This window comes from Alosa sapidissima, chromosome 5 (genome assembly GCF_018492685.1).
Source record: "Alosa sapidissima isolate fAloSap1 chromosome 5, fAloSap1.pri, whole genome shotgun sequence".
NCBI classification, from domain to species: domain Eukaryota; kingdom Metazoa; phylum Chordata; class Actinopteri; order Clupeiformes; family Clupeidae; genus Alosa; species Alosa sapidissima.
In genome coordinates, this window is record NC_055961.1 from 7,558,630 (window position 1) to 7,572,199 (window position 13,570).

At 44.0% G+C, this 13,570-nt stretch overlaps 1 protein-coding gene across 6 annotated transcripts in view; it reads left to right on the top strand.

Annotated features, from left to right (window-relative positions):
* LOC121710093 (collagen alpha-1(XXIII) chain) overlaps window positions 1–13,570 on the top strand; it is a 77,557-nt gene that overhangs the window by 1,230 nt on the left and 62,757 nt on the right. The gene's annotated exons all lie outside the window — the stretch shown is intronic.

The window sequence follows — 13,570 nt, forward strand, 5'->3', positions numbered from 1 at the left end:
GAATGTCTAAGTCAGTGTGAGCGCAGCTCTCTCACCTGGGATGCCTTTATGCAGCACGCGCAGGTGGAAGTCAAAGAGCAGGCGGTACTGAAGTGTGTGCTTTGATGCTCTCTGTCATCTCTGCTGACCCCATCCTGTCCTTGGCTTGTAATGTTTCCTTCACAGAGCAAGTGGGTGTCTTATGTTTCATATACAAAGCAGATAGGATGGGACTGTCTTCAGCAGATAGGATGGGGATAGGATGGGACTGTCTTCAGCAGATAGGATCTGTCTTCAGCAGATGGGATGGGACTGTCTTCACTGCAAGCAGTACTGTGTGCCGTTGATTTAACACAAAACATCTTTCAAACTTAATTAAAAAGTTAATTGCTTCTTGCCTTTTGTTATTTTGAAGCAACTCGTGGTAGCCTACATCTTCATTAGCTGAAACAGCACTGCTTTGCCCTGGAATGATGCACTGTGTAGACAGTCTGATAACCGCAGAGCCACAACAGAATGCCTGTCATAGATTTCGTACAACAAGAAGCACTTACATGTGGAACTTATAAACTTTAAATGTGGTTCTTCCATCCACAGAGACAATTCAATGGTATGGGCGTATTGTGCAACCTTGGCCATAGCATTAAAATTTATAGCCGACTATTGAGAGAAAACAGAGCAGACAGAGTGCTTAACCTTTCATGCATTTGTGCACTTTTTGGCACCCCTCTCATGTTTTCTTCCCGGGCAATCTGCTTTTGTGCCTCAAAGACAGTGGTGGGGTAACCTTCAGAGCGACTTCAGAAACGTGCCCCGTCTGTGAATAGCAGAATTATGCGGAGTGAATGGATCTAGTGCAGCAGAGTGATTTCATGGTACTGTAGCCTACAGAGGCATTTTGTCCCCTGCGAAGTCCCCCAGTTTGTCTGAAATGTGCTTGTGTTTTGACTAAGTACCCAAGGGATGGTTAGCCTTTGGGGTAGATTCACATTACAGGTTGATGTGTTTAACATTTTATGTCCATACCGTTCTGCAACACCAGGCATATGTTACTGTTAAAGATCTTTCTAGCAGCTTGAGTTTGAGAGAGTGTTAGGTTTGTTGGTAAAGAGCACTCACAGTTGCTCACAGCGTTAGGAAGAGCTGTCAATCTCTCATAATTGATCACCTATATTTAAGAAAAGACATTATGTTATGATTCATGTAAATTACATGAAAATTAGAATATTTATAAATTATTTGATATCAGCAGACTGACTAATCATTAGTACCTATTATTATTAGTAGTATTATTAGACTAATCATTACATGATCCAATTATTTTTTATGTTACCCCGGTTGATTGACTGACTCCAGTCAATCAATAATTGTCTGAGAAACCGTTTCGGTTTAATGTATTCATGAATAATGAATCCTACAGATCCTATAGCAAAGCTATATGCCCCTTTTGAAAGGTCATTTGGTTGATTTTATTGAAGTGATTCAAAAGCTATTTCAAGACTGAACCAAGTCTATCAGCAAGTCTGTCAGCTATGCTTCTTGAAAGAAGCAGTGTTGTTTGCTAGGAGTTTATTTGGAACCTGACTCATCAAAGGTCAGAGATGTTTCTTTTTTATATAAAGAAAGATTACCTCATGCTTTGTGGTCATCTTGCAATTCCACCTAATGACACATTCTGGTTGAGATTCTGGTCTGTCTGTGTATTATTGTTACAACATTTTAACAACATTGCTTGAAATGCAAAAAGTCACATACATGTACACAGAGCTTGTACGACAAGCCAATGTTCATAAAACCAAGAGCCTTTGTTAGATGTTCTGGGGAAGAAACTCAAACTGACTGAGGCATCCCAAAGGGAATTCACCATTTTGGACTTGGCCTGGAGTCACTAAATCATAGAGAGGGAGCATGTTAACCCATCAAACAAGCTCAGGAGAACACAGGGCCTCACTGCTGAGTGACTGGTTCCTACGAAAAAAGTTTTCATTGTATATTTTATATATTCCAACATACAAAAACATCTCAGGAGTCTCATAAACTCATACACATAAAAATTGCTTGAGGGATATATAGACATTTGTCTTGGCCCTAGCAGAGTTTTTTCTGTTAAGGTTTTTTTTTTGTAATTCAGAGGAGACCCCAAATCTTAGGTCTGCAATCTATGGCTGTACATAAGATATGTTCATGCCTTTGGGTATCAGGTGTTTGTTATTAACATGGCCTATCCCCCACATCTCCAGTCGGATGGTATACACATTGGCTTAAAGGGGGGAACTGAGAACCGTTCCCTCGGTTTGCGTGAATGCTGTTCTAGGGAGCCTTCTTTTATAGGTGTGGCAAAATGACATCCCCTGTGGAGGATGGCATGTTTCCCCCAGCGTGGTCTGATACCTGCAGTTCACATAATTCTCAATTAGCTGCCATGGAAAACACATCTGCTTTATCTCCATGGCTTCGTCCACCCACTCCAATTGTTTGGTTCCTGAGAGCATCTCACTCAAGGGGTTCTTGGAATTTGGCATGCCAGGTGTAGTCGCGAACATTTTTACACGGACATGCGAGGGGAATTCTAGGGAAAGGGAGGAAGTGTCTGTAATTTACAGTATAAAGTTGACCTCTAAGGACCAAATGAGAGGGGAGGACGGGGTCTGCTTACTCTTAAGTATTCCAGCTTTATGGTGTCTTACATTTAATTGGCTTGTAAGTGTAGTCCCCTAAAGACACTGTAATGTTCTTGGGTGTTTATGTGCTGTGTAAATGGCTTGGATACATCTATGTTAGGCACAGTTAAAGATCTGAATGTGCTCTTACATTTTAGAGAAACCGTTGAGAGGCATAAAATGAACATTGAGGTTGAAATGGCTGGCATAGTTTAACCTCAGGATGTTTTGACTGAATGTAGTGGCTGCAGCCAGATGCTAGGTTTCTGTTGTGAAAAATGGACAGGTTTGCTTGAAGCCTAGCGGAGCAATATTTGCCAATCCCACACAGCTCTTGGCGTAAGGATATAGAACTAAGAAAGTGAATGGCTGTTGTTGCACTCACCCTTTCCCAATTAAAGCTTTGTGCTTAAACAGGAACAATGGACCTTGGAGTTCTCCACTTAATGTGGATACTTCCCTCAGAATATAATTCATTCAGCCAAAGGATGTGGGCATTATGCTTTCCTAACGGGAATGCCTGTTGAAAGACCATTCAGCAGACTTCCAAGAGAGAAGTGTAAGAGAACATGAAGTAATGGGATAAAGAAATGACGAGTTGACCCACATCTTTCGCAGCAAGTCGATGAAGGCTTTCCAGGTCATGGGCCTGTTGCTGTTGAATCACTGGCCTCTGGGACCTTCAATAAGTGAAGAAATTATCCAGGCGCAGCATCCTGAAGTAAATCTGAGCAAGAAGAGAAGTTGAACTTTATCAGCAACTCGATTATTCAGGCCAAAAGAAATTACGGCCCGAGTTCTGATAAGAACAGAAAATTGTTTGACCTGACCACAGAAGCGTTGCAGCACAACAAAACCACTTGAACTCTGGCAGGCGATGCCGGTGGTCCCTCCTGCTCACATTGTTTTCTTTGCTCTTGAATTTGTAGGAGTGGCTTTTCTTCGTAAATGACATTTTTGTAATTCTCTGAAGAGACATTTCAATTCTTCAATTCAAGAACCCTTAAAGGGTCCTGAAGTCCACTTAAACTTCCAAGATTTGCTCAAGTCTTGTTTGCCTTACTTGACCACACTGAAGCACATATTTCTCCAACTTACGTGTGTGCAGATGTGGGAGAACTGCATTAATGTGTCAGAAAGATATACTGATTGAATGGAGAATGAAATGGACGTGCTGTTGTACAGATGAAATGGATTATATGCGGTTTGTCCTGGGAAGAAGAACCATGCCTTTCCTTTTAGACACATGGGCCTCTCATCCTCACTTAAAATACACACATTATCACATTATTACTCTTGTTGGTGTCTCAGTAATGAATGACTGTGGTTGTCTTAATTCCTCTCTTGCGTGCACTTATGTATAAAATGACGGGGACAGATGTCAAGTCTCAGTGACAGTGACACTAGTTGCCTGTATCCTTTGTTTTCCGCCAATGCAGTCATTGACTAGAGCAGCAATGTCTGTGTTCTTTCAATTTAAAGTCTACAACTACAACCAGAGCTGGAGAGCTTGTCTGGCTGTGTGTGTGTGTGTGTGTGTGTGTGTGTGTGTGTGTGTGTCTGTGTGTGTCTGTGTGTGTCTGTGTGTGTGTGTGTGTGTGTGTGTGTGTCTGTGTCTGTGTCTGTGTCTGTGTGTGTGTGAGAGAGAGAGAGGAAGGAGTGTGTGGGTGTGAGTTTGAGAAGAGAGAAGAGTGTGTGTGTGAGAGAGAGAGAGTGTGTGTGTGTGTGTATATGTGTGAGTGAGAGAGTACAGATTAGAAAGAGAGAAAGGGAAATAATAGAGAAATAAAAAGCGCACAAAGCAGACAGTTCTGACTAAGCGTCTCGTGTCATGCAAAAGCGATAGTGGACACATGTCCGCTTGTGAGGTCAGAGAGCGCCAGCGGGACCCATGGTGGATCTTCCTGGATAAATGTAGCTTTAAAACATTAATCCCTCTTTTACAGGCCTCCCCATGGAGGGAACTGTACTGTTTAATACTTCCTCCCAGCTCTCCCTACGTGGTGGTATGTCTGACCCACAAGACTGTTAGACCCATAGAGTTATAATGAGTTCATGCATGCATTCAGTCCTCAATATTAAATAATGCTGGGTATAGGGGAAGGCATTAGTGTACGTGAGAAGTGGAGGTTGCTTTGCAGCCTGGTTTGTTTTGGCATCTGGCACGAGCCGGGCCAGATCGCACTGAGTCCCTCAGTCTTCGCCGCAGGAGTATGCACGGATGTTTCTGGAATGCGGGTCGCTGTGCGCAGCAGCGGTCGCTCTCAAGGGAAGTGAAACCCGAGCCCCTGGGTGCCTCCTGCGTTAATAGTTTCATGCCTCATCAGGTATTGGCTTGTTGGGGGACCGTGGGGCAGGGTCGGAGGCGTCAGGATATTACAGTGCCGTGCGCTCTGGAAAACGAATACGCATCCGCGCGCGATTTGTGTTGTTGCCAGTGCAGACTGTGGCGTTGGGGTAAGCCAAGCGGCCATTGATGAACACTGATATATGCCGATATGCAAGCCGATGTTTGTTATCGTAGGGTGTGGTAACACACAGGTTGTCAGGTTGTAGACCGTGAAACTTTGTGTCGTTTATTTGGTTTAAGCGTGGAATGCTTTTGTAGCCGGCATCACAATCTAGGTTACAATAAGAACACAGAGGCCAGTACAGTGCCTCAACCTGGGCTTATTGGAAGCATGTGTACATAGTTTGTGGGAGGGCATTTGGCTTTTTCTCAAATGCAGTAAAATCCCTCGGCCTCATTCTGTGGCAACATTTCACAATTTCATTTATATGATATGTGAGGCCTTTCGCTTTCCACGATAGCAGCAGGAATGGAAGCAATTACGCGACGCTAGGCTTCATTATCCAAAAAAATTGGTGATTGTTTGATTGGCTGATCTTGTGGGAGATGCACTCTCTTTCACACACACACACACACACAGACAAAGCCCCAAGCACATGGAGTCATTGTCTTTGCAGAGCACGGTTGTGTGTCCTCTGCACGACTCCATGGTTCCATGGTTATCACTGCTGCAGCTGGCCACAAGGGTTGGAAAATGTGACAGGTCCCATTGATCAATAGCCTATATTTCCACCACAATTACTCTTCATTGTAACGAAAACAACATGTGTGGTACTCTTGGCGTTTTGATAAGATTTATTGCCACCTTCAGCCTTTCTATAAGTGCATGTATTATTTATAAAACTGTTGATGGAAAACTGTCAAAATAAGTTAAAGACATGAAGATAATACTTGTTTATCACACTTCAAAGATGACTTCCACATGTAATCACACAAGAAGTGACACATACTATGAAAGAAACAAATGTCATCACTTGGCCTATCAGCGGAGTAATAATTTATAACACTAGAAATATTTGTTTATTTATAAATCAGGGGATGTATAAGATTAGTGGTCTTTCATATAGAAAACATTTGACATTAGCAGTTTTAGTTACCTCACTCTTTGTGAAGTACAGGAATGTGAAAGCGTATATCATAGAGCTGTAAAGTAGGATGAATTGCACTTTCTGAAGGTAATAAGGTTTGTAAGTGTAGTCAAAATCAAAAACCCGCAGGCCGCACACCTAGATAAGTGTGTGCTGCTGGATTTATGGTGGAGTTGATGGCTTTTCGTGGCAAATACAGAACACAACATTTGCTGTCAAAGACATTGTCACTGCTTGTAAATTGTCAGTTGTTTTGTGTCAGTTTGCATGCATGAGGGAGTTGGCAAGGCTCGTTGCTCTTAATTTGTTGAGCTAGTGTGAAAATGCTTGTTAAGAGCCTGTGGTTGGCTGAACAGGACCTCTCTCTCTCTCTCTCTCTCTCTCTCTCTCTCTCTCTTTCTGTCATGAAAGTTTGTGGGGGGGGCAGCATACATCTGTATTGCATGCTGATGGCAGCTGCATTCATTGTCAAACAAACAATTTAATGTCACACAGACCATCAGGGGGTTGTGGGTCAAGGAATTCACTGTGTGTTGCCGTGGTGTGTATGTGGGTGGGCGTGTTTTCTTGGTGTTTTCTTGGTGTGTGTGTGTGTGTGCAGTATGTGTTGTGCGTGTGAAGAAGGAAACTTCTGAAGTGAAAGGAAAGTGATCTGTTGCAACCACTGAACTAAATGGGCAGCACTATGTTTAGTTGCGTGAGCGTCAGGGAAATGATCCAGAATGCCATCAGACAGCCAGAGAATGTGATTTTTTTCACTGTTTCCTCCATCTGGGTGGCTGTATGACATGTCTCTTCATAATTTAAACTTCAATCTTCTCTCACTAATTCCTCTGAATGGCCTGATATAGAGGAAATGCATGTAATTGTGGTTGCAACAATGTCTCATACTAATTGCAGTGAATTGTGATCTTACTGTAATTATTCTGTTTTTTTGGCATGACATTGAGGAAACTTCCTAACCTGTTGTTGTAGTTGCTGGCCCTGGTCTTAACAACGTCCCTTAAAGATCATGTGCACCACAATAGCACCAGTGATTCAGACCTGCTTGCATGACACGCATGCTGTTCACCAGTGTGGGGACAGAGGTCGTTCCCAGAGAGGGTTAGTATAAGTATAAGTATACTCTTTTGATCCCGTGAGGGAAATTTGGTCTCTGCATTTAACCCAATCCGTGAATTAGTGAAACACACACAGCACACAGTGAACACACAGTGAGGTGAAGCACACACTAATCCCGGCGCAGTGAGCTGCCTGCTACAACAGTGGCGCTCGGGGAGCAGTGAGGGGTTAGGTGCCTTGCTCAAGGGCACTTCAGCTGTGGCCCACTGGTCGGGGCTCGAACCGGCAACCCTCCGGTTACAAGTCCAGGGTGCTAACCAGTGGGCCACGGCCCCCCGTTGGTGGGTTGTGGTCTCTCCTAGTCACCGCCACTCAGAGGTACAGTCAGACGGTGCTCTTTACCGGCAGGATGATAATGGAGGCGGGCTGCTTTGAATGAGGCGTAGAATCCAAGGCTGGTTAAGCCGACTGCTTCCCAGTCAAAGTTGCATTGCGTGCTCGGGTCGTATTTAGATGATCCCAATCTCTTAATTGCCCCATGTGTGCGTGTGTTTATGTGTGAGTGTCTGAGAGTGTGTGTGTTTGTTTGTGTGTGTGAGTGTGTGCCCTGTTGTTGGTTTCTGTGATTAGCTGAGGCGATAAGACGTCCAGGCTTCCTTAGGAGTGCTGAGGAAGCTCGCCATTCAGACAGGGCTACCCTGGCATTCAATGGCTGCACTTTGTTTACTGTTGTCTTCCTTTACTGAATGATGTCTCTTGCATAATCAGGGTCAGATGAATCCCCTCTTGTTATATTGCTCTCAGTCAAAACATCAAAATCTGTTGGAATGTGTTATCTGCTCTTATCTTAATTTATATTCAAGTTTGGGTTTTCAGGGAGATTATCTAGTACTTGACCCAATAGATCACGTGATAGATAGAGATCCGGTTTCACATTTTTAATGGTTGGAAACCTTTAGAAGCACCAGTGGAACTCTACAGGCTTGGTTTAGTAGGATTTATCTGGACTTGCCTGTTTTTGACCTCTGTTGGGTGTTGGAGTGAGAAAATAATTAGGTACATTTACTCTTAACTCAAAGCGGATTCAAATATGGTCCTGTGTAATAGATAGTATCAGGCTTGGAATTTCAACATTCTGGGGGCAAGGCCACTTGGCCTTCAGTTGGGCATATTTGGTGGAGGGCACAAAGGCCACATGTCAGGGCACTAAGGCCAACGTTAACTATACAGTAGTAGGCTATAAAAATGATCAAAGTTGTATTTAGCCTATTCACTGCAGTAGACCTGCATCACTGTATGAAACATTACAAAAAAATGAAACATGACACATTACATATAACTGTAAATCATCTGATCATCTAATATTTGCAGATATCTAGGCTATATTTAACATTTATTTGATATTTGGCCTGTTATGAAATCATGTATTGAACAATTTAAGCACAGCTCAGCTTTAAGAAAGTCAAATAGCCTAGATGCATGCTTAGCATTTTGTGATCATTAAGGCTACTTTCACAAACTCTTAGTCAGCTGTCCTCTGATTTACCGATATCTAGGCGATATTTGTAATATTTATTTAGTATTTGGCCCGTTATAAAATAATGTGGAACAAACAAACACAGTGTAAAACTTAAAGCCCAAATTTGGAGACATCCATGTATGTTGAAATTTACTGCAAATTAAAAACGGGATTACTCTGGAACGGCTAACTGTACAGGGGACTGCTTTACACCTTTGTGTTCGGTAAGGTCTGCTGTTTATTCTGATATATGGTTTGTCATGTGTTAAACGAGGGGTTCGTGAAGTATTCCGCCGAGATGAATGGGTAGGGAGATGGACGCAAAACCTTCAGTAGAATTTATGATTAAATTGAAGGATATTATTTACTTTTCTCGCGAACCGTTCACCACAGCAATTAGCGGCTGACATCGTTTAAAAGCTGAGAAAAAGCTCTTTAGTTGTGATGTCTGTGTGATGAGTAGGCTACTTAGTTCAACTGAGAAGAATGGGTGAATTTGGATGCACTTTCTTTCTTGCGCTAACTTTCTCCACTGCGTAATTTGCGCTGTGAATGCTAAGATTGTTTTGACAGGCCATAGGCTAAATATATATCGCTATTAGTAGGACGCAAAGCAGAATATTGAAAGAAGGGGGCACCAAGGCCACCGTGGCCTGTAAACCTCTGATTCTCAAAGGGGCATCACGGCCAACGCCAGGGGCATGGCCGAAGTGAAATTCCTACCCTGGATAGTATAATAGTATAATCCTGCCTAAAGTGTACATAATTGGTTAATTCACCACAGAACATAATTAGTCATTACAGTTCATTCTTCTCGTTTATATGTGACATATATCAGATTCAAAACAGCTGATAAAAACACCAATGGTGTGGGGAAATAATACTCAAATTATCAGTTACGCAGCTCACATTAGCAGTGTTATCTAACTAGAGCCTAGGGACCCCAGTCTGTGTTAAATGTGTGAGGTTTGGATTTACCATCGGCGACCTGTGTGCAGTTGTGTTTATGGGGCCCTCGCGTGCCTATTTCCCTGAAACACGATAAAACAGAGGGCAACTGATTGGTCAGTTTGGAGAGTGCACAGGACTAGGAAACTGAAATTCTCACAATCTGTTATTTACACGGTGTGTCACGAACTGCCAAAGGCTGTCCATTTATGAGCATGGTCAGACACGAAACGACTTGTTGATAAATCAGCCCACGCGGGCAGTTCGGCGTGAGATGCGCCGGGGGGCCAGGGAAAGAAAACACTGGTCACCCGCCGACTGTGTAAACATGGCGCGGTCTGATTAATCCCCTTCCCGCTGATTCACATTGATGAGATGATAAAGGCACAAAAAGAAACGCAAGTCCACATATACATTGTTGCGGGTTTGTTGGAGTGGAAGGATGGGCTAAGAGTGCGCATATTTTCATCTGGTCCGTAGACAAACAAGGAACAGAGTTTCAGCTTGAGTAAACAACCAGTAAAGATTTTGCTGATGATAATTTATCCTCTTTTTTAAATCAGAATTTGTAGCTCTCTCTCTCTCTGTATTGTATTATTGTGTTGAATACATCTATTACCGTGTTCAGAAATACATAAAACAAGCTCAATTTGGTCAGATATGAGAGAAATCAACATTTTTGTTTCCAAACAGAAAAAGGGATGGCAACTCTAGTGCTAATAGCTCGTTCAGTCATCAGATGGCCCTTAAATAGAAAGGCCCATGTGTCACTTTAAATAATAACCGTTTCAACAAACTTAGTAGAGGGTATTTGATTGCTTCAAGCTTTATTTAGAATTGCTATGATTTTGCGGTGTGTCTTGGCTAAGATCGTTAGAGCCTGCTCTCTTGCGAACAAAACAGTTCAGCATATCTGACCTACTTAAACCACTTACTTGGAATAGGTCTGGTATAATTTGAACTACTTTTGAGTTGTTTGTATGTCTGTTTGGTTTGTGAGTTTGTTCCCAACGTGTTTGTTGGTGTTTTCCCTTTTTCGTAGGTCTTTAATTTGCTACACCTTTATTTGTTTCTTGTTTGGCTATTTGTGTTGATGTCTTTGTTTACATGGCTGTTTTGCACTTGTTTATGTCCATGTTTGTGCGAGTCTCCGGCTTGTTTGTAAGAGGTCTGAGAGCATGCGAGCGAGTGAGCGGACGGGATAAAAACGAGCCGGCGCTGTGCGCTCTCCGAGAGGGATCTGTGTCCAGATGCAGGAATGTCAGCTGCGTGCCTGGCAACCCGGAGATATCAGAGCCAGTCAAATTTAGGCCCACGCTGGCACACTCAGCCAACACATAAAAGCACTGGAGCCTCTGCCCCCTGCCCTATGAAGCCCACTGCGATTAAGGGGCTTAAGCGGCCACGTCCAATGCACCCATGATTCATCCTGCTGCTCGCGCTGGAATGCTTGTCTTGATTCAGAATGAGAGGTGAATAATATATATACAGTTATATATATATATGTTGTACAACTACTGACACCATGATGCTAAACTCCTACCAAGACTCTCTGGTGGAGATTCTCTCATTCTCCCGTGGTGCTGCCCCCCCCCCCCCCCTCGGCCTGTGAGTTGTCATTTGACCCCAGCTTACTCTCTCACTCTCTCACCCTGGTGTGTCCTTGTTGTCGAGAGGAAGCGTGTCTGTCTCATTTCCTCGCTATCTCTGGGCCTGACGGAAACTCACACCCCTGTGCCGACAGGCTTCGCTCCAGCTGTCCCTGACGTGTTCTGACTGATGAAGGTCGAAGCGCGGAAGGGGCCGGGCCTCCGATAGGACCCCCCTGAGCTTAACACGCGGCGTGTGCAGTGTTGACACCGTTGAGTGTGCTCTTGCAACCGGCTTAGTGGTGATGCTATTTTAGTGGCTTCAAAGATGCCAAATTTAACCTAGCCCTATCAAGTCATATTCCCTGATTTGTTTTTATTTCATTTTATTTTTACACCACACTGCCTATATTGGCTTCATCGCTGCTTTTGCCCTGACAACTGCATTTAAGATGGGTGGAGGGAGTTTGGTGTTGCCCAGCGATCGTGAGAAAGCTAATGGATCTAATCAGGCAAGATTGATTGTCATGATGTTTCATCAGAGACAGAAACCTCCAGTTATCCCCATTTTATGGAGAACAGAAAGCTCGGCAGTCTCTCTCTCTCTCTCTCACACACACACACACACACATACACACACACACACACACACACACACACACACACACACACACACACACACACACACACACACATGTGTCTCTTAACACTGTCTATCCTTATCTCTGCTAACAGCCCCCTGCCAGCAAAGACATTGCCCATGCAGAGTCAATCAGGGGTCAGGCACAAGCAAACCAGGGGACATCCTCTCAACACTGCGGGTCAGCGCAGCCAGTTGAACTCTGCGGTCGCAGTGTCCGGCAGAACACGCCTTTCCCCCCGGTCAGGTCAGAACTCGCGTTGGTGACCCAGATAGAATGTTGTGTGCACGCAGCTGCCCCAGGATTTGTGGTGAACTGGTTTCTTATGAACTGTGAGCTGTTAAGTTACAACAGGAGAGCTGAACTTCCCCTGGTGCTGGTGCATAAGCAAAGCATCTGTCAACAGTCAGGTGTGTGTATAAACACGATGCAGATGCAGATACAGGTACAGATGCTCACACACTTATGCTCACGCTGGGAGACTTCAGATGAGCTAGTACCCCTTCTAAAATGACAGATTTGTAAACACAACTAAAATAAGAAACACCTTGAGGGTAATGAAAGCTCTGGGAAATGTAAATTGTGTACCTGTAATCACTACACAACACCACATCATACATTGTCAATGTTGACATATCAACGAAATCAAAGATAACAAAATCGTCAAATGACTCAGAGACAGGGCGAGCAAATAGCAACCAAATGACGTTGCTATGGTAATGGTCTGGACTTGGCGGTGGGGGGTATGGAAATCCACACTCTCAACAACCTGATGTTTATCACCGTGCAGTATGACAATCTGTACTCTCAACAAACTGATGTTCATCACTTAGGAGAGTGATGTGTGTGGTGAGGAGATAGGAAGTGAATTATGGGAAAATAGGAACTTATTCTCATGTGGAAGTGGATGCTGAGTTACTTAACTAGTTCAACAGATGGCGAACCCGCTCAATGGAAACAGAGAGTGAGAGTAAGCCAGCTCTAGAGAGAGGGAGTGTATGTCTCGTGTGTAAATATGTGTGTGTGTGTGTGTGTGTGTGTGTGTGTGTGTGTGTGTGTGTGTGTGTGTGTTAGTGAGAGAGTGAGATGAGAGAACCTGTCCTTGAACATGTGTAGGCTATGTTAATCAAATATATAATGGGGAGCACTCAGCCTTGTGGTTTGGAGAGGTTTGTACTATAAGGACTTTATATAGATCAATTAAACAACACGGAGGCCCATTTGGGAAGTCAAAGGCGGACCACTTCACTGTGATTGAGCTTAATGGTGCTAATTTAGACGTTCAAAAAGCCCCTCTGCTTGTGGCGTCGTGGTGCCTCCTCATTGGACCAGATCCAGCTGCGCCTGCCTGATGGATGATGTTTGTTTTCCAGAGGCCCGCAACATAGATCAAGCTCCGCTAAATATTTGAGAGCGTTATATTTACCAATCATCTAAACAGATTGGATTGCGCTCCTCCCACGCCACAGACGACCACTCCGCAGCACGCAGAGGTTGCAGGTGTAAGAGTCCGCCCGGCCGGCTCCTGCCAAGGCTTGTCGCCCGACCTGAATGTCTACGGACGTCCAGCCGTAGAGTGTGGTCCCGACCTGTGTTTCCCATTAGCATGTCATTGGGTTTAACTTCCTTGGAAGTTTTTTTCTCTCCTCCTCCTCTCCTCCTCCTCTCCTCCTCCTCTCCTCCCCCTCTCCTCCCCTCCTCTCCTCCCTCCGTCTCCCGGTGTCAGGCTTGTCC